This window comes from Dermochelys coriacea, chromosome 3, assembly GCF_009764565.3.
Source record: "Dermochelys coriacea isolate rDerCor1 chromosome 3, rDerCor1.pri.v4, whole genome shotgun sequence".
In the NCBI taxonomy this organism is placed as follows: domain Eukaryota; kingdom Metazoa; phylum Chordata; order Testudines; family Dermochelyidae; genus Dermochelys; species Dermochelys coriacea.
The window spans coordinates 22,427,530-22,449,164 of NC_050070.1; the positions used below are offsets into that span (position 1 = coordinate 22,427,530).

At 42.4% G+C, this 21,635-nt stretch overlaps 1 long non-coding RNA gene across 2 annotated transcripts in view; it reads left to right on the top strand.

Annotated features, from left to right (window-relative positions):
• Positions 1–21,635, top strand: part of LOC122459211 — a 227,551-nt gene that overhangs the window by 110,544 nt on the left and 95,372 nt on the right. For both annotated transcript variants that reach the window (XR_006279734.1, XR_006279735.1), the window contains exon 2: positions 14,200–14,248. This is a non-coding gene — a long non-coding RNA (uncharacterized LOC122459211). The remainder of the gene's footprint in view (positions 1–14,199; positions 14,249–21,635) is intronic.

Sequence of the window (21,635 nt, forward strand, 5' to 3'; positions counted from 1 at the left end):
ATGATTTGAGCTAAGATTTAGTGTAAAAATTAACAAACAAGATAGGGACTTACAGATGTCACTTCTGCAACTCAAAACAATCAATAAGGACTTAAGCCAGGCCTTAAACACCAGATTCCGGCAAGGAAAATGGAAGAATGATGACTTGGCTTTAGAAAAGTCTCTGGAATTTAACTTGCTCTGAAGCACTAATGTAGCTAGTTTGGAGAGGAAAAGGAACTTGTAACACTTTGGAAAACTTTAACAAATACCCCCCTGTGTCTCTCAGAGAGCCTGATCCAAAGCCAATTGGAATCATCAGGAGTCTTTCCATTCACTTCCATGGGCTTTGGCTCAGGCCCAGAGATTATTGTCACACATTTCTTTGTTCTGTTTGCAAATGAGCAGGTAGTCATATTTACAAGTAGGGTTTTCTCACTCTCAGTTAATCTTCTTCTCCTACCTAGTCAGGCAATGAAGTCATAATGCTAAATCTCTGATATCTCAATTATTTCCATGACAGCAGACTATGCTGTCCTAAATCCAGGATTTTGAGTTCACTGTGAGATTGTGCAAAAGGAGAAATTGAGTTGTGAGGGAGAATGTCCTTATTTAGGCAAATGTGATACATTGCTCACTAGAGCGGGACAAGTAGGTGAAGGTCTGCAGTGGAAGCAGCAAGTATAGGGAAGTCCAGGATTGAAGTGAGTTTTCTGGAGGTCCAGAGATGCAGCGGTGGATCCACAATGTCCTCCCCCCACTGCAAGGATAATTTTTCTATGCCACTTCTAACTTTACAGCCTACTTGGCTCTCTCCTGCATATCTTCACTGTCAGTAAGATCCCTCACTAATGTGACTTTGGCACTGACAAAAACAGTCCTAGGTAAGCATAGCCATAATGCTGCCTGTGGTTAAAGCACTTGGATCAAATTCAGAGGCGCTGTAAATTTAGACACTCTTACAGTGATTTAATCCCTCTTGCAGTCAGATTCCCCTACATTGTTTGACTTCTTGAGACTAAGGTCTTCTCAACATGGGAAAGGTTTACCAGTTATACCAGTATAACTATCACTCCCCTCTGCTTTTCCTGCGTGGACACTCTTATTCTGCTAAAAGAGTGCCTTTTTTGGTTTAAACCTTTCACAAGCAATATAAGCTAACAAAAAAAAAAGTACTCTTATAGTGGAATAAGTTTCAGAGTAGCAGTCGTGTTAGTCTGTATTCGCAAAAAGAAAAGGAGGACTTGTGGCACCTTAGAGACTAACAAATTTATTTGAGCGTAAGCTTTCGTGAGCTACAGCTCACTTCACCGGATGCATTCAGTGGAAAATACAGTGGGGAGATTTATATACATAGAGAACATGAAACAATGGGTGTTAACGTACACACCGTAACCAGAGTGATCACTTAAGGTGAGCTATTGCCAGCAGGAGAGCGGGGGGGGGACCTTTTATAGTGATAATCAAGGTGGGCCATTTCCAGCAGTTGACAAGAATGTCTGAGGAATAGTGGGGGGTGGGGGTGGATAAACATGGGGAAGTAGTTTTACTTTGTGTAATGACCCATCCACTCCCACTCTCTATTCAAGCCTAAGTTAATTGTATCCAGTTTGCAAATTGGCTCTGTCAATCTGTTAGTTGCACAGTACCCACCTGCTGAAGTGAAGAAACAGATTGACAGAGCCAGAAGAGTACCCAGAAGTCGCCTACTACAGGACAGGCCCAACAAAGAAAATAACAGATCGTCTCTAGCCATCACCTTCAGCCCCCAACTAAAACCTCTCCAACACATCATCAAGGATCTACAACCTATCCTGAAGGATGACCCATCACTCTCACAGATCTTGGGAGATAGGCCAGTCCTTGCTTACAGACAGCCCCCCAACCTGAAGCAAATACTCACCAGCAACCACACACCACACAACAGAACCACTAACCCAGGAGCCTATCCTTGCAACAAAGCCTGTTGCCAACTGTGTCCACATATCTATTCAGGGGACATCATCATAGGGCCTAATCACATTAGCCATACCATCAGAGACTCGTTCAGAGACCTGCGCATCTACCAATGTGATATATGCCATCATGTGCCAGCAATGCCCCTCTGCCATGTACATTGGTCAAACTGGACAGTCTCTACGTAAAAGAATAAATGGACACAAATCAGACGTCAAGAATTATAACATTCAAAAACCAGTTGGAGAACACTTCAATCTCTCTGGTCACTCGATTACAGACCTAAAAGTGGCACTACTTCAACAAAAACACTTCAAAAACAGATTCCAATGAGAGACTGCTGAATTGGAATTAATTTGCAAACTGGATACAATTAACTTAGGCTTGAATAGAGACTGGGAGTGGATGGGTCATTACACAAAGTAAAACTATTTCCCCATGTTTATCCCACCCCCCCTCCCCACTGTTCCTCAGACGTTCTTGTCAACTGCTGGAAATGGCCCACCTTGATTATCACTACAAAAGGTTTTTTCCCCCCCACTCGCCTGCTGGTAATGGCTCACCTTACGTGATCTCTCTGGTTACAGTGTGTATGTTAACACCCATTGTTTCATGTTCTCTATGTATGTAAATCTTCCCACTGTATTTTCCACTGAATGCATCCGATGACGTGAGCTGTAGCTCACGAAAGCTTATGCTCAAATAAATTTGTTAGTCTCTAAGATGCCACAAGTACTCCTTTTCTTTTAGTGGAATAAGTGTGTATGTGGGGATTTATATATCCTGTATACTGATTGAGGCAAGGATCCTGTGGGGGGAAAATAGCATGTGATCACGTAATTAAAAGTGTATCAGAATGCATATGCACAAGGGGGGCAGATGAATGTTGCACTGGCAACCTTAATTTGGGCATTTTCTAACTTTTGAGTAGTTGACTTAGCAACTATAATAATGTGCTTTTAGTGTGGATTTTGTGTGCATGAAATTTCCTAGGTTTCTAAAACAACAAATTGAAAACATTCTATCATGTGGTAACATACTGACTCCTGCATGGGTCTTCCACAATGCTGAAACCTTTATATCCACCATGCAGACTTCTGACCACTTGAGATAATGGAGTAACTGATAGCAATAGTAGGTTGTCATTCTCTGTGTGGACCAGCACCACTAGAGGGTGGTCAGACACACACCCCTTGGGTTTCCCAGATATTTCCTGACAGCAGAGGAAAGGTGAGACTCAGGTGTCACAGTTCCAAGGCTATACGCATCTTTGATACCCCTAGCCTCTTTGGATGCACGCCCCACTGAGGTCTCATGCCTGCCTTTTCCTAAGATTCACCAGTCCCTGTAGCTGGGGAAGGCACAAGCTTCTTTAGATTCTTCTACAGAGCCTCTCTGTGTCAGAGTTCACTGTCAACTCCCTGGACATCCTCTGGCAAATGACAACTATCCTTCCTCTTTTCAGAGGGCTTGTAACTATTTAGTATCCTTTTGATCTCTAGGTACCTATCTTGACACAAAAAGGCTTGCATCTTCCTTGGAACAGGATATAGGATCACCAGAGTCAATAGCTTTCTCCGTTGTCTTTTATGTGTGTGCTGTGATATTCCTATCTGGGGAGCCATTCTGTAATCCTCATGCACAGTCCCCATTGAATTCAAGTAGGTTAGTCAAATAATAAACATTCCACTACCTGCAATATAAGTTACATGGGCTACCTCAATAACTAGGTTACATCTTGGTATTCTTAGACTATTACAAAGCACCTCCACATCTGGCACATCAGCAGTCTTTCCTGATCTGGAGTGAAGTGTAGATCCTTCTTCCTGTTCCCCCTCAGCTTGAGCACTTCTGCCCGTCCCCTTTAATCTGTCCCAGTTCCACACCGGTCCTCTTTCCACCTCTGGATTGTTGTCCCAGTTCTATTCTCCTTGCCTACCCAGTCCCAATTTCCATTCCCAGTCTCTTTACCCAACCTGTTCCAGTTCCCCCTTCCAGCTCCCCATACCATCTGTCTCTCCCTCCCCATCCCACTGACTTCCAGGCCTAGTCTCCCTCTCCAGGCTCCTCATCCAGTCTCAGGCTATATCTACCCTACACAGCTTTTAGCGACAAGGCTGTGTCGCTTCAGTCACACCGCTGAAAGTTGCGCAAGGTAGCCGCTGTTTGTTGGCTTCCCTGCCGACAGAAAACATCCATCCCCCACGAGTGGTGTTTGCGTTGTCGACAGGAGAGTGCTCCTGCCGACAATGAGCTGTTCACACTGGTGCTTGTAGTGGAAAAACTTTTGCTTTCGGGGGGTGGGGGTGTTAACATCTCAGAAATTCCAAAGTTTTGTCATTCAATTGCCGGTGTACAGATAGCCTCAGTCTCACCCACACTTCCTCTCCAGCTCCTTGCACCAGTCTCCTCTCTTTGCCCAGACAGTCACAGTCTTCCCCCTGGACCACAACTCATTAAATCTGTCTTCCCTCCTCCTGTGTCCAATTCAGCCCACACTGGTTCCTAGTCCCAGTCTCTCTGCTCCCCACAGCTCCTTGTCTCTTCTCACAGTTTCTCTACTAGCCGACTGGCACCCAGTTCCTCCATTTTTCTCATTGGCTCCCAGTATCTGTGTTCAATAAGTTCTAGATTCCCTCTCCAGGCTTGCTGTCCGAGACCGAATCTCGTTCCTATTCCCTCTCCCCACAACTAGCCCCAATCAGTCCCAGTTTCCTTCTTTTGGCTCCTTATCTGATATATCTCTCCCTTCCCCCTGTTGCAACCTGCATGGAATTTGGAGGGAGGAGCACAGGTTGCAGAAGAGAATAATTTGGAGGAGGCACCAGGAAGCCAGTCCGTGAGTACACGGCTTGGAATAGTAGCTGTAGTTGCAGCATCCCTGTAAATAGTTCTCTTAAAAAAGATCCAGTTTAGTTTTAGAAACATGGAATTCTCTCATATCATTACCCAGCACATGGTACATGAATCACCATCCACTGGCTCCCAGTCCTAGTCTCTGTGGGAGTCTCATTCTGTTTCTGCCCCACGCTTCCCTGGCTTCTTGTCCCAGTCTCTTTGCCCAGGCCATGCCAGATTTCCTCCCTCCCCTTAGCTCCTCATCTGATCTCAGTGTCTCCCCTTCCTTAGCCAACTGTATCCCAGTTCTCTCCAACTCAATTTTCTTTACTAGATTCCATTCTCTCCCATAACCCTGGCCTCAAATCCCAGTCTTCTTGCCCAACCAGTTCCAGCCTCCCCACATCCCATCCAGCTCCCAGTCTCCTGGTCCAGACACAGTCTCCTCAACCTCCCCAGTCCTTGAGGTTAAGTTTCACCAGCCTCCTTGTTCCAATCTACTTCTTTCCCTCCCCCAGCCCATGTTTTGTCTCCTCTGCATTTGAATCAGAGCCTTAGTTTCCTTCTCTATGCTGCCTAGGAACCTGCAGAAATGTCACTGACAGCACAGGAGAGACAGGCTCCCTGCTCTCAGTTCCAGTGCCTGGGTTCACCTTGGCCCAGAGCAGCCATTACAGGGAAAGTCTGAGCATGCTCCACCACAGGGCAAAGCCAATCACTCTGTGGGGATGGTGCAAGCACAGTCCAGTCAATGCTAGGAGCTCTGAGAGGCTTGAGCATGCTTAGTGAGTACGGAATCTTTAGAGATGTTAGTGGCTGAAATTGAAGAAGTCTCTACTGAGCATGTTTGACGAGATGTTTCAAAGGCTTATAACTTGGCCAAATTTGGGTGGATTTTCAGAGGGCAAAAAGTACATCCCTGAGAAAAAGGCCAGCCCCCTGCCAAGTTAAAGTTCCTGCTCCCTGCTCCTTTTGTGTTAAAGCTGATTTTAAAAAAAGTCTCAAGAATATTTGAACGTGTGCAAAACAATGTATTTTCCATTAGCTTCATTCTTGGAAATGGCTGAACTATTTTGGCTGAAATTTTCCAAAACTTTTCTGTTATCTTCACATGATAAACCTGTTTCCCTATGCTGGTCAGTAAGGAGACTCATTGTAGGGTCAAACACTGGTGGGATATAGGAAAATACAGGGTTTTTTCTTCTTTTCTGTGTATCTCTAAGCTGATTGGCCTCTACTTGACTTTTGTTAGGCTCCTCTCCCTACTTATAAATATGATAACTTTATTTGGAAGCCTTACAAGGAACAATGCCTTTGTGTTTCTGACTTCTTCATAGGTACCAACTTTGTGTCTTCAGTGCCTCCTGCAAATTGATATTTTTCAAAGGCTTAATAAATTGGCCAAATTGGATGGATTTTTGCAGGGTGGCAAAAGGCACATCGCTGACACAAAGGCCACCCACCTGCTAAATTTCAAGTCTTTGCTCCAATACATTAGCTTGAAAGACAATAGACAGTCTTACCTCCCTTTGAACTCACTGGAGGTACTAAGCACTGCAGAGGATCCATCCCTACTGTGTTTGGGCCTCCATGATTTTTGATCAGAAATTTGGTGCCCAAAATGTGCAAGCTGCTTTCAACTGCATAATTTACAGAAGCAGCAATATTAGAAGATTCATTGGTTGAGCTTTTAACTTGACTGCTTAGCAACAAAATATTATCCGCAGTTCTTTGTGGTAAGGGTTGTAGGGGCAGTGTTTTCCTTTTGTGTGCAATTACTTGTTGTAAATTGCAGCTTTCAGGACTTGACTGTGCCATAAAGAGGTTTCTCTCCACCACTGTTCATGTATGGTAAGGATATGCTGTAAAATCCAATCTTTTTATTAAAATTTCTCTTTTCACCTGCCACTGAAGAGAAGTCAAGTAAAATACAGTTGTAAATATTCCATGAGGCAAAATGTTGTGTGTAACTTTTCTGAAGCTAAACTGCTACCTAACTGGGGAGTAAATATGAGTTCTAACTAACTATGGAAGAAAAACTAGTTTGATTTCTTTTAAGATTGTCGCAACAGTTTAAATAGATCCCTCTGTTATTTGGAACTATTTTAAACTAGCACATACTTATTCTAAAGTACTAAAATTCAGAAGTAATAAATTAAAGAGAATCTTTTCACTATATGTATGTATATATAATGTAATTTTCACTTGTTTTTTTGGTGGGACTAAAAAACAAGATCCTTCTGACCAATTTTGATCATTACAGATCCCATGACACTTTTCACATAATAGTAGAAGTGTTAGGTCTGGTTGTCCTTGCAAAATCCAAAGGCTAAATTCTCCACTGGCATAAGCAGACATACCTCTATTGACTTCACTTAGCCCCCAGTTTAGTAAAGCACTTACGCATGTGCCTCACTTTAAGCACTTGAGTAGCCCCATTGAATTTGGTTTGAAGTACGAGTGATATAAAAGACAAAGGGTTAAATCAGACTATGCTTACAGCTATATGAAGTTAGTGGCATTGCTGAGATATAACTGAGGGCAGAATTTGGCCCCAATTCCAGCTTATCATATTTTATAGTGCTATCTGAATATTAAGGGTTTTGCATAACGAGCAACATGCAGAGCTTGGATGATTAATGGGGCCTGGATGCAGAAATTCCTGTGGGCTGCGACTGAAAATTCATTCCACTATCCTGATGGTTATTCATATCATTACAGGACTTTGATACCACATTGTGCCGACAGCCTTAGAATAGTCTGACTTCTTAACATTTATCACTTTGAACTTCTGGAGTGTTGTGAAACCTTTAGGGAAGTTAGACATTGCATGATATAGCCATGTGAGATTCCAAAGAACCCAGCAGCTTAGAACTTCTCTTTCTTCCTTCCCTTGAACTCCGATGAGTCCTCAGAGATCTTGTTTCAGCTTCTGCAGAGAGCATTTGAAAGGAAGGTAAACAATAATTACTCTACTTGAATATGTACCTGTATAGTAATGGTAGAGACTCAGCAAAATTCTCCTTTGGTAACTAACAGAAAAACATAATCCAGATTTATTGTGTAGGGCCTAACTAATTCTCAGTTTATAGTATTGGTTGTAATACTAAAGAAAGCATGGCATTATTTCAATAGGACAGTTGAATCTAGTGCAGATATTATGAGCTGCGAATTTGCCATTAGAACAACTCCAAAGGCTTTCAGTAAGCCCAGGCTGGCAGCAACTGGGGTGCACAGTGGAAATGAGCTAAAGGACATTTTCTGTTTACTATTTTAGCATTTGTCCTGAGGAACCATTCTTTTTAAACTTCAGAGACAAGGATCCCTGTAACTGCAGCAGTTTATATGTTGTTGCCCAGTATAGAGTTTTACTTTGCAACAAAATATTTCTTGTTTTTTAAACTAGTTTTCCAGGGTTTTGGAAAAAGCTTCTGGTGATTGGTAGTTCACAGTCAACTATGGGATGCAGGATTTGTTTCTATAGAAAAGTGTTTACTTTTTTTTCCAGAGGCAAACACGATCCTTAAAGGTGATCTGCAAAGGACATAAAATTGGGTTCGTGCTTTTATTTTGCTTTCTTAAAGAAGTCCTGAAAAGTTTTGGATCTTTCACATTTTTACTGTTTTTTCCCCATGTAGTGCTTACTCTGGTGTGGCTTTTGTAAGGTGTGGATGCTTGCTGTCTAGGAACAAGGACAACAGTTCTTTTCACACTGGTGACTGAAGAACTGTACAATGCCAATAACTTTGAGGTTTTGTCTGCATTGGGAAAATGAATTGACTAGGTCAATGTTAAACATGATTTTGACCTTACTGTGGACAAGGGAAGAATTTGTTATCCAATCTTGGTCAGATGGACCACCCCACCTCCCTCTGGGGTTAATCAGAACCAGCTAACACGTTTTTAAACAGGACTGTCCTTGGCTACTCTAAAGGCAAAAATATGTGAGTTAACATGTTTTCTAACATGATGCATTTTTCCAATATAAATAAGTCCTGCTTTATTGCTACACTGGCTATATGGAATGGGTAACCTAAAGCTGAAAGTATGGAGGTATCCAAAAAGCAGCTCCCTGAGCCATACAACCCTAAGATCTCTTTACTTCTAGTCAATGAGGGCTAATGTGCTGGAGATATGATGCTCAAAGTCCCACTATGTGTGGGAAGGAGCAGTCAAAGACTGAATTGCTGTTGAGTGTTTTCTGGTGGTTGGTCATCTTCATGTATTATGTTCTGGAGAAATTGTCAGGCCTTTCAGATCCAGGCTTTGTCTACACTGGGGATTTGCCCTGCTTATGGTCATCATTAGTTGTGTAGCTGCTTTGGTGCAAAATCCTAGTGTTGACAGACAAAGCTGCAACAAGCCACAGTTTGTACTGGTGCATCCGAACCCAGTTTCAAGCAAGGATAAGCTGCTGTGGTACTAGGGTTGCCAGGCATCTGGTTTTCAGCTGGAATGCCCAGTTGAAAAGGGACCCTGGCAGCTCTGGTCAGCACCACTGACGGGGCTATTAAAAGTCCAGTCGGTGGCGCGGCAGGGCTAAGGCAGGCTCCCTGCCTGCCCTGGCTCTGCGCTTCTTCTAAAAGCAACTGGCATGACCATGTGGTTCCTAGGCGCAGGTGTGATCAGGGAAGCTCTACATGCTGCCCAGTCCCAAGTGCCACCTCCACAGCTCCCACTGGCCGGGAACTGTGAGTGGGGGTGGGGCCTCAGGGAAGGGGCAGAGCAGGGCATGGGGCAAGGGTGTTCGGTTTTGTGCAATTAGAAAGTTGGCAACCCTATCTCGTGCATTTTGTGGCTTATAGTAATTTTGCCTGCCGGCACTGTGGGTTTGAACTGGTGCAACTACACCATCTGGCAGCTATCTACTGATGGCTGAAATCACAGCATATCACAATACTGCTGCTGCCGAATGGAAGTATCATTGGAACTGAAAATGGGTGAAATGAAAAATCATGAAAACATCTTTCAGAGTAGCAGCCGTGTTAGTTTGTATTCGCAAAAAGAAAAGGAGTACTTGTGGCACCTTAGACTAACAAATTTATTTGAGCATAAGCTTTCGTGAGCTACGGCTCACTTCATGAAGCTGTAGCTTCATGTAGCTCACGAAAGTTTATGCTCAAATAAATTTGTTAGTCTCTAAGGTGCCACAAGTACTCCTTTTCTTCATGTAAACATCTGTTATGCACTCACCTTATAGGAATTTCATCTAGACCACATTTCCCTAGTTTGCTTATGAAAACGTCATATGGGATTGTGTCAAAAGCCTCACTATAATCTAAATAGATCACATCTATATCATGAGAGCTTGGGCTTCCAGCCTGAGCCTGAATGTCTACACTGCAGTTTTGTAGCCCTGCAGCCTGAGCTCCATGATCCCTGAGTCAGCTGACATGGACCAGCTGAGGGTGTTTTACTGCAGTGTAGACATACCCTTTGTTCACCCTTTTATAAGATAGGCACTGTGTTTGCCCTTCTCCTGTCCTCTAGGACCTCATCCATCTTCCATGAGTTCTTGAAGATAATCACTACCAGTTCTGAGATTGCTTTGGCTAGTTCCTTAAGTACCCTCCAGTGAATTTCATCATGCCCTTCTGACTTGAACATATCTAACTTATCTAAATATTCTTTAATCTCTTATTTTCCTATTCCGGTTTGTATTCTTTCCCCTTGTTAATATTAATTATGTTAAACATCCAGTCAACCTTTTAAGTGAAGACAGAAGCAAAATAGGCTTTGAATATTTCAGCCTTCTTGAGGTCATCTGTTATGAGCTCTCCTTCCCCGGTAAGTAGTGGACCTACACTTTCCTTTGTCTTTCGCTTGCTGCCTGTGAATTTATACAACCTCTCCTTATTGATTTTTATGTCCTTTGCTAAGTGTAATTCATGTTATGCCTTTTCTGATTTTGTCCCTACATACTTGTGCTATGTCCAAGTTAGGCTGGCATGAGGCTTTTAAATAAACATTTAGATACTCCTGAATGGCAAATTTCAGATCCAAGACTGTATTTCCTTCAAGTTTTGGGGTGTTCAGTTCCAGGGGTTTGGTACAAGCCTTTCTCTAGTATACTTATATGTATCTAGTCATTGCCCTTCTCCCCCCACCATTGCTACCACTTACATGGCCCCTTCCAAGTTGTATGAGCTGATCCAAAGCCTTCTGGAATCAATAGGAATCATGCCATTGACTTCGATAGAGCTTGGATCAGACTTTGAGAGAACAACTTATTGATGCCTCTTTTCCCTCACGTGAGCTTTCCATACTGACCTAGAAGTTGAATGGCAGAAGTGTGAAATTATAGTCCATGTGACCACACTCCTTTTCAACTCAAAGTGCCTGAGCACACTTTTAGATCCTCAAACATGCCAACAACCTTCGAGAGAAGCTTTTTACTGTCCAAGCTTGTAACACAAGGCAGAGATTTTAATAGAAAACATCATTTTATCTGAAAATTCAGACTATGCCCTTTAAATGTAAAGGAGGGGATAAAAGCTTGCCAGTGTGAGTCAGTCGATAGGATAGTGTGTGTCAATATACTTCCAGCAATTACTTGTAAATCTAATGCAAGTGAGAGAGGTGGGTGTTTGCCTGAGACTAAATATGGCCACTTGTGGTACAAGAGACACACAAAGTACAGAAAAAATGTACTTCCATAGAGCTAGCTTGTCTTAGCCTTACTTGGCTGCACAAAACAGTAAAGGGGTGTATTTCCCTGTCAGACTATGACTGTGGTTGTGGTGGGGAGAGCAAGGGTTGCTTGCCTAATATTCCTGCTGCAAGTAAATTAATAGAGAGGAGCAGGGAGCGGGAGGAATTCTAGATTCTCCCTCCTACAATCACCAAGCAGAGTAATGGGCTTGGCACCCATGGGTTAGCAGGCTGATCTGTAAAAGGGCCTGAAGTAACTTTGACTCCTCCCTTACAGCAAATAGAGAGCATGGGAGGAATTGTAAATCTCAGTTTGTTATCAGGTCTACTTCTGAGGCAGTGGAGCTACATGCTGCCCCTTACTGAGAGGACATCATCAAGTTACAATCGCACCCCGAGTGTTTTCTGTTTGTTTGTGTGTGTGTGTGTGTGTGTGTGATGTTTTTAGGATTGTTCAGACTGTAAAAGACCATGAGTGATGTGTCTACTGCACCCCCTGCTTCATGTATGCCAAATGCCTAATGAGGATTTAATTAGTTCTAAGCTACCTTTGAAAGGTGGGTGCCATCTGCAGCCTTTGGTATCTCTGATTCTACAGCTGCTCTTGGCAGCTTGTCAAATGGCCCCTCTGCATATGTGGTTATAAAGATTTTCCTGAGAACTAGTTAAACTTTTCCCAAGCTTTATATTGACTCCTTTATGTCTGTCTGGCTTGATATTCCTTCCAAGGAAGCGGTACTTCCAGTAATGATAAACTGCTACTATGACGTACAAGGAGTCACCATCCAAACTTCCACTCCTTCGAGGGGTTGTTGTGTGGAGATAACCAGATCTTTGCTGCCCTGCAGTGTTTCTAATAAAATCACTGTTAACATATTGGGTAACTTTTTTTTTTCCGTATTTCATTTTTGCCTCTTCCTCATCTATCATTCATAGATGAGGTTCTAAGATCTCATTGGACAGTCTGTTACCTGATATCAATGTTGTGCAGCTTGGCCTGTGATGCATGAAATCGGACCAAGCTGTGTGCTCATGCCATGCAGCTTGGCTAATCATTCTCAAATGGTATCATCAGTTATCTTGGAGGAGGAAAAAAAAATCCTAGCTGCCTGTGGTTGATTTAATCTTTAAAATCAGGAGAGACTTTGCAGTGATTAAAGAGCCATTTCCTGACTACATATTGATACGAGCTGCTTCCAAGTCAAATATAAGAGATCCTGACAGGCATTCAGTCGTCCTGTGATTGGCAGGTCCCAGCACACTGGATGGTAATCTCTTTTCAGCTTTTATTTCAAGAAATTCTGGGGTGGTCTGCATTTAATACATAACTATCTCATGTAATTGCCTTGGCATTTCTTATTGTAATCGACAAGATTGCACTTTTAATTTGCAGGATTCAAAAGGGCAGTTGGAAAGTTGTACCCAGAAATCAAGGGATTTATGCTATTTTCCAATAATTTCCAGAAACTGGTTGCTCTGGGGGAAATTCTATGGTCTAAGAAATGCCAGATAAGAATGCGTATTGAATATTTCTACATTACTGCAGTTTTTTTTGGTGTATGTAAATATGGCAAAGCACTCTAAGCTAGAGCAGTAGTGATGATGCTGTGATATAGTAATGTGCCCTTTGATTCATTAAAAGACCCCCTAATGATCTGGGTATGGGGATTACTATATTTAATCACATATAAAATGGCTTCCGTCTTTAGGGTCCAATCCTGCAAGCTCATACTCAGGGAGAGACCTTCTGCAGCTTTGTGGTACCCCCCATAGCTTGAGTGAGGCCCTGTGCAGGGTTAGGGGCAGAGGCTGGGGCCTGCACAGAAGATCTTTCAGGATCAGAGAGTCTAGCACAATGAGGTCCTGATCCATGGCTGGGGCTACCATAATACAAATAAATAATAATAATTAATAATGTCTCTTATCCTTTGGATTATTTGGCTGTCTTTGTGCTCACACTGGCCCTTGCCATCTTCCTTGGAGTACGATTTGGGGCAGAAGATTGCAAGGTATGCCTTTGAAACTGGGTACTGGAACTGTTGTCCTGGTTCAGTTTTTTCTATCCAAGGTGCCCCAACAAAGATTATTATTGAAATGCTGCCGTAAATGTGCCTGGTGCTTCACAACCAAATGAAGTCATCACATTGAAAAGCTCACAATCTAGATAATGCTGTGGGGCTGGAGTTTTAGGTCCAGATTTAACAATACACTTAGTGACATGCTTAAGTCCATCCTTATTCTGCAAAGCACTTAAGTACACATGCTTGTACCCAATTGACTTCAGTGGGACTTAACCATGCATGTAAGTGCTTTGCTGAATAAGAAAAGGAGTACTTGTGGCACCTTAGAGACTAACAAATTTATTTGAGCATAAGCTTTCGTGAGCTTTAGCTTTAGCTCACGAAAGCTTATGCTCAAATAAATTTGTTAGTCTCTAAGGTGCCACAAGTACTCCTTTTCTTTTTGCGAATACAGACTAACATGGCTGCTACTCTGAAACCTGCTGAATAAGAATGGCCTTAAGCATATGCTTAAAACAAACATGAATTTAAACGCTTTGCTTAATCAAGGCCCATATGAGGTCTTTGGTTTAAGGTCTTATGGAGCCTCTGCTCTTTTTAGAAAATATTTTCCTCTTACTTCTGTCCCAATATCCCATGTCTTTTCCATATAGATCTCAAGATGATACCAGCAAGTTATGAAAGATGAAAAAGGTCTCCAGTCCTGGTCAAGGGCAATAAATAGTGATTTTATTTTTTTTTCTGTCTTCTACAGCTCTGATACCAGAAGCTGGATGGAATGGTGTCCTCTGGACCTTTCTTATGTGAGTTATTTAGATTTTATTTTATGGATGACAGCTCATCAAATTGAATAAAAAATGCTTCTCCAATCTCAGACACAAATTGCTATTTTTTAAAAAATGTTGATAGCTATAATCTCAGAAAAAGAAAAGTTTCCCACTTAGAAGTAGGAACATACAATGAAAATAAACCAAAATCAAGGGAAAAAAGAGTTTAGGGATTCAAAAAACAAAAATGTTGTAGGGATTTATTGTGCTGAAGTTCTTTGCTAAGTGAAATTCCATTTTCTGTAAATGATTATTTAATTGTTGATATGAATTTAGCCTGGTGATAAAAATTTTTCCTGGCTCTAACAGACATTCCTTACTGGAAAGAAATAAATCAGGTGAGTTTGAATTGTGCTGAATCGTGTCACTGATTCACTCTCAGTTGAATAACTGTTCTGTGTCACTATACTTGTTACAATTCTATGAACGAAAACTTAGTTTGAAAGAGATTAAGGATGATTAAGTGTGACATCTCCCAGTGCAAACTCTAAAAAGCTAAGAAATTCCAAGTTTTGGGACACCTCTTAACAGTATGATACCACAAAGCACATTTCCACTGAGAATGACAGACTTGCCCTCATCGCCGAGAATTTTCTTCTGCCTCCAATAGGTAATGAAATACACAGCACACTAATTGTGTTGTAATTAAGGGGCCAAATCCTGAAGTCCATGTACAAGCTAAACTTCCACCAAATCTAGGTGGGAATTTTGCCTCACCGAGGACCACAGGATTAGGACCAATAATATTTGTACTTGTCTATTGCTCTTGTGAAGTGCTGGCTTCCTTCAAATCCTGAAGAAGTAAATTGAAATTAATTGCACTTAACATCTTGCATGACTGAACCCACAATTCTTTCCATCAGAAGATGTCCAGGCATTTTACTTAATTTTTTGGTGAGATAGGAAATATTATCAATTTTCATGTGGGGAAGCTTAGCCGCAGAAAGGTTAGAATACTTTTCCACCTCACAAAGTCGCTGGCAAAACTTAGTAGAGCTCAGGAGTGAAACCCTAGCCTGCTTGAAATCAACAGCAAAGCTCCCATTGACTTCTCCAGGGCCAGGATTTCACCCCGGGTCTCTTTTCTCCCAGTCTTCTGCCCTAACTACTAACATACATTTCTTCTCATTTGCTACAGAGAATGTTGATATCTAATGCACAAAGATGCTGTATTAGAGCTTTTTCAGAGGAAAGTTCAGTTTTGTGGCCTGTTACTACCATTATTTATTTTGAATAAAGTCCAATGTTATAAAGCACATGGACAGTCAGGCTGTGGATAACATGTTTAGTATGGTGCTGACTCAGACCTGCTGGTTTGGCAATGCCTATGCAGTGTATATGCCAGAAAGTGAACTCCCTTGGAGTAGTGCTTCTTATCAGATGCTTTCTTAATTCTGCAGGAGATTATACTAATGCAGATCAAGATATGTCTTCTTGAATCTGGGTTTCGTGTTTCCAGAAAGTTTTGTGAATAGGAATGTGAGAATTGCAGGCATAACATTATAAAAAATTCTTACATGGCTAGTGCTACCTATTGATGGGGGAAGTGAATTGAAAATTCATGCTTATTTGCATTTATCAAAATTATGGGAGGTTAGGGAAAGAATGAAGTGTTGCTGTTAGTTTTAATTGTTTTAAATTAGGATGTATAAAGAGATGTAATGGTACATTTGGGTTTCTTCATTTAGAACAGATTGAAGTGAATTTTTAGATGTAATCACTATGACTTTTCAATTCAATTGATTCTCTTGTTGGGCTTAAATTGAAATCTCTTGCAAGACATATAGGAATGATCTGAAAATGTTTAAATATTTAGCAGCTGTGACAAAGCTCAGTCCTTGTCTCCATGGGTCCCACATCTCCTGGCGGATTTCGCTAACCTCAGAGGCTCACTGTGACCCTCCACGTAACCCTTCTCTCTCTCGAGAGAAGGGTCACAGTCTACTGAGCCATTTTCATCATAAGCCAGCGAGGGAGGTGAAGAGAAGCTAACCTCCTTTGCACAGTCTCTGTTGTCTCCCAGTCTCAGTGATTAATGGGGGGGGGGGCAAAAGGGGGAGCCCAGGCCCACCCTCTACTCCAGGCTTCAGCCCAGGGACCCTAATAGTATCAGCTGTGGTAGCTGACCTTTTAGAAACATGACTCATACAATTCCCTGGGCTACTTCCCCATGGCAGCTCCCACTTCCTCAGGCTCCACTTCACCCTTACTTAAGGGCCTCCTTCCTTGTGCCTAATATGGTGTGTACTGCTCAGTCTCTCCAAAGCGCAACATCCTCCCACAGCTCTCACAGTGTCTTAATCTGGTACAGGGCAATTATTCATTTAGGGCTCAGACCAGATCTCATTGAATGGAAGTAGGATGCAGTCTCTAATCCCCAAGAATGTGTACCAGAACCAGGTGACACTCAATGAAATTAATAGGCAGCAGGTTTAAAACAAACAAACGGAAGTACTTCTTCACACAACACACAGTCAACCTGTGGAACTGTTGGCAGGGGATATTGTGAAGGCCAAAACTATATGGGGGTCAAAAAAGAATTAGATAAGTTTATGGAGGATAGGCCCATCAATGGCTATTCACCAAGATGATTAGGGATGCAACCCCATGACCTGGGTGTCCCTAGCCTCTAACTGCCAGAATCTAGGAGTGCATTACAGGGGATGGATCACTCGATGATTGCCTGATTTGTTCATTTCCTCTGAAGCACCTGTCATTAGCCAGGAGGATACTGGGTTAGAGGGATCATTAGTCTGACTCAATATGGCTGTTGTTATGTGTAAGGAGTAAATGAGATGATACCAAACCTCATGGAAATAGAAGTATCAATTTTTTTTTCTCAACTTAAATTCCAATGAATGGTGGTGGTGCTGGGTTGTATTTTTTTTTAATTTTTAATCTTTAAACATTTCCCTTCACTTTTGGAAACCAAATGCAACAGCATCATTCTAGGATAGATTCATAGATTCCAAGGCCAGAAGGGACCACTGTGATCCTCTAGTTCAATGGTAGGCAACCTGTGGCCCATGGGCCACATGTGGCCCATCAGGGTAATCTGATTGTGGGCTGCGAGACATTTTGCTGACGTTGACCGTCCACAGGCATGGCCCCCCACAGCTCCCATTGGCTGGGAATGGGAAGCACTGGGAGGTAGGCGGAGGAGCGGGGACGTGGCATGCTCAAGGGAGGAGGGGGAGGGGAGCTTGGCTGCTGGTGGGTGCAGAGCACGCACTAATTTTTCCCCATGGGTGCTCCAGCCCCGGGGCACCCACGGAGTCAGCTTCTATGCATATAGATACTTTTAAGCTGCAATCAAGTCACCCCATAACCTTCTCTTTGTTAAGCTTAAATAGATAAAACTCTTTCAGTCGATCACTCACTATAAGGCATCTTGTCACACTGGGAACTCATGTTCAGCTGATCATCTACCATAACCCCCAAAAGATTTTTAGAGTCACTGCTTCCCAGGATAGAGTCCCACATTGTGTATATGACCTACATTCTTTGTTACTAGATGTATACATTTTCATTAAGCTATATTAAAATGCACATCATTTGCTTGCACCCAGTTTATTAAGTGATTTGGATTATGAGATTGTGTATAAGCAGGTTACACTGACCAAGCTAGTCTCACTGCCCATACTGAAATGGGAGCTGGGATGAAGGGGAGAAACAGCCTGCCAGCACGGCAGTGGTTAAAGGGATGCCTATGGGCACAGTTAGCCCTGCCCAGTTATAACTGAAGCCAATGCCTGGCCCGGAGAAGGGAGAAAAGGAGAGATCCTGGCTCAGTTGAGGGCTGACTGGCAAAGAGGCAGGAACTAGCTGCCTCCCTACCTGAGAGGAAGGGTCACTAGCCTGCCAACTGAAGCAGCCACTGGGGAGTAAGTGCTGTCTCCCCAAACAAGGGGGACTGCAGAGGAGATCTAGGAGACTCTGGCAACTGAGGTAACTGGGTGACTGAAGCCAAGAGCCATTGTGGGGTTTGGTCTCACCAAACTTATGGCTGCCCTGCCTGAAGGAGCCTGGGACCACACCAGGGCACCACCCAAGATCCACAAGGGGACACTACAGGAGCCAAGCACCTCAGTGAATTGGATTATAGGGGCTATGCTCCAAATTTAAGGGACAGTGGTAGAAAGTAGCCCAGGTCAGTGGATTGAGACTACCTGCTGTTCAGGGGTTCAGACCATCTCCTGTTCAGGGGTTGATGCACACAGGGCCCTGGGCTGGAACATGGTGGAGAGGGAGAGTCCAGGTTCCCCTACCCCATTGCCTAAAAGACCAAAGCACCTCACCCAGGAAAACAAGGGGCTAGAGGTCAGCACGCCAACCACTAGGCCATCCAGCTCTCCAAGCAACCTGTTACAGGAGCAAAATGTGAACAGTGCATATACTATATATGTTCCCAATTCTAAAGATAATGGAACATTCTTATTATGGGAAGGTTTATGTAAAATAGGATTCTATGTTACATAAATCTATATAGGGCTGAACCTCAACTCTACCCAGAAGCTGAATGACTTGGTTATTGGATTACTCCCCACATACCTGGGGTTGACCTCAACTAGCCACATCAAGATGACAACGTCTTGTCTCCACTAGGATTTTACATTGAGATAACTAGCTTGATTTTAAAATACACATTTTCTGCATTGAAGAAATAGCCTTTGAGATGAGATAAATAAATAAAAACAAGTATTAGTCACTTTAAAAAAAATCCTGCAAAGTGATCCATCAGGTCTTGACCCAGCAATACTCTTGAGCACATACTTCAACTTTAAAGCCAATATTTAAATACATGTCAGTGGAGAATTTTTGATCAGTTTGACTCAGGTGCAAATGCAAGGATTGGATGGGCACAGAGGAGAATTAAGCTTTCTCCCCTAGAGGTTGTCCCTTTGGGATTGCCTATGCTTGCATCTATTCTGTACATCAGTTGTTCTCCATCTTTACTATTCTGAATACCAGTTTGCAAGTGAGATAATGTCCCAAACACCTCCCATCTTAGCTTCTCAATCCTGCACTGTTTGGTAGTGAATCATTTGCAGATACATCTGTACAGCAGCTAGGAGGTGTAATTTCCAGTTTGAGTAAATGGAGGTATGCTAGTTCTGCTTGATCTAGCACCTAAAAATAGCAGTGTGGCTGCCACAGCATGGGTGGGGGCTCACACTAGCCATCCAAATACAGTCCCACTTGACCCACTGGGTACATATTTGAGCAGCTAGCTCAAGCCACCACCCATTCAGCCATGTCCACCCTGCTATTTTTAGCATGCTAGCTTGAGCAAAACTAGCTTGTGTACATCTGCTCAAACTGGTAATTACACCTCCCAGCTGCTGTGTAGACATTCCCTGTGAAACACTGCTGTACATAAAGGGTGCATATCAGGCTCTGGGCATCTCCATCTAGCACAACCACAAAATTTTCCTTAAAAAGATGGTCTAGATAGTCATTTGAACCATGGGCCTCCAAAGAAATCTTGTGTGAAGATATTCAAACCCAGATAACTCATGGCTATCAGCAAGCAATTCCAGTTGTCTGCATCGTTGAATCCCCCCCCCCCCCAAAGCTCCTGATATTTCCCTGTTTTGCATTTCCTAACTCAGAGGAACAACTTATAAGGTCAGAACAAAAGCAGAAGTTCAGAGACTTTTCAGATTTTTGAAATGAGCCACCACTTATCCAAAGTGAAATGTAATTTTTCTTTCTCGCTGGCAGTGACAAATGATGGTTTAAAACATTAAATCTGTCTCATTGCAGGTTATTCAGGATGCAAGCTCAACGCCCATTGACTTTATTTTATTTGGACTGTATTGTATCTACAGTAAGAATGCTTTAGTGGAACATTTATCCCTTTGCTGCCACTGTAGGAGCAGTCAACCCAGATAGAGCCTTTGAATGAAGATTGATTCTAAGCATGGGATTTTTTTCCAGAATCAATTTATCTGTGAGAACTCCAAGAAATTCAATACAAATGAAAGAGCAAATTACGTTTGTTCAGTTTCTAAACAAACATTTAATATACCATTAATTTTTTGTGGTTGAGTTTTTGTTATTTTTTTTTCCAGGGCAGGTTTCTCTCATGTGGTGGTCCTCTTCTCTTCTTAACTGCATTTAATGTGCCTGAAGGGAAAACATTGTGAACATTGCACTAAGATTAAAAATACTCTGTAAGCAATAGCAGTTATATTTAGTGCTGGTGAAAGGTGCTGGATTCACAACCCTGCCAGATGAAATCATCTATTCAACCATGTAATTGCTACTGGACAAGCTTCCCTGCACTGCACCATGCAATAAGTCCAAACCATAGCTGGATGAAACACCCCTGAAGGTTGAGATGGAAGTTTAGTCTTTGTGACTATTTATACTTAGCCTCTCTGCTGAGACAATTAATTAATGCCAAATGTGGGGGTAGTTTGTGCTGTGGAATTAGTTCACTAGGATCTAGATGAAGACCATCAAATTGTGTCATGAACAGCCAGCGAACAGCTTCAGTTAATAACTTTTGGGGTGAAATCCTGATCACTTTGAAGTCAATAGGATTGTTGCCAATGACTTCAATGGGGCTGAATTTCACCCTGGGTCTCTGTTGACCAGGGTTCAGAGTTTAGCTAATGGACATAAGCCCTAATCACCCCAAATTTGTCTTTGGCTTTAATAGACACTATTTGTCTATAAAAGGCACTAAGTTCTTTCCTGTCTTTTTCACCAGCAGTGAAAGCTGTTTTTTGCTCAAGTTGTTGTTGGTGTTTTGGCTGACATGCAATACACAGGGCGAGGGTATTTGGGTGGGGTGGAGCAGAGTCTAACCGAGACTATGTTACAGAGGTTAAGAAAACAGTTTCCACAATGCACCCAGCCTCCACCCTCCCTTCATTCTGTGTACACATGTGTTTGGGGGATCATAGTTTTTTCAGACTTCTCGGCTGAGATTTTGCACATGCCCCCAGGCAGACATGTAAAGGTACTTTGTAGTTTTTTTAAAATAAAAACACCACACTTCCAAGTTCTTTCACATATAAATTAACAATATGTGAAACAAGAGGCTCTATGAAGTTTGAATTACCCTATCACTCATGAGGAGCTACAATATTAGTGTTACTGCTCTCGATTTCATTTAAAAAAGTGAGGAAAACAATTCAAATGTCTACAGACCCAGCCTAATAAAAATGATAGATTAGATGTCAAAGTTTCCCCTAGCTCCTTTCTCTGATCCTGCCTCCACCCTCACACGTCTGTTGTTTAAAAAGAAGTCATGCAATAATTTGCTTGCTGTTGTCAGCTTTTGGAAGTTGCCAGCTGATTCTGGTAGCTCAGGGATTAGAGTATTTTGCTTGCATTCAGTGGGTGATGGAGT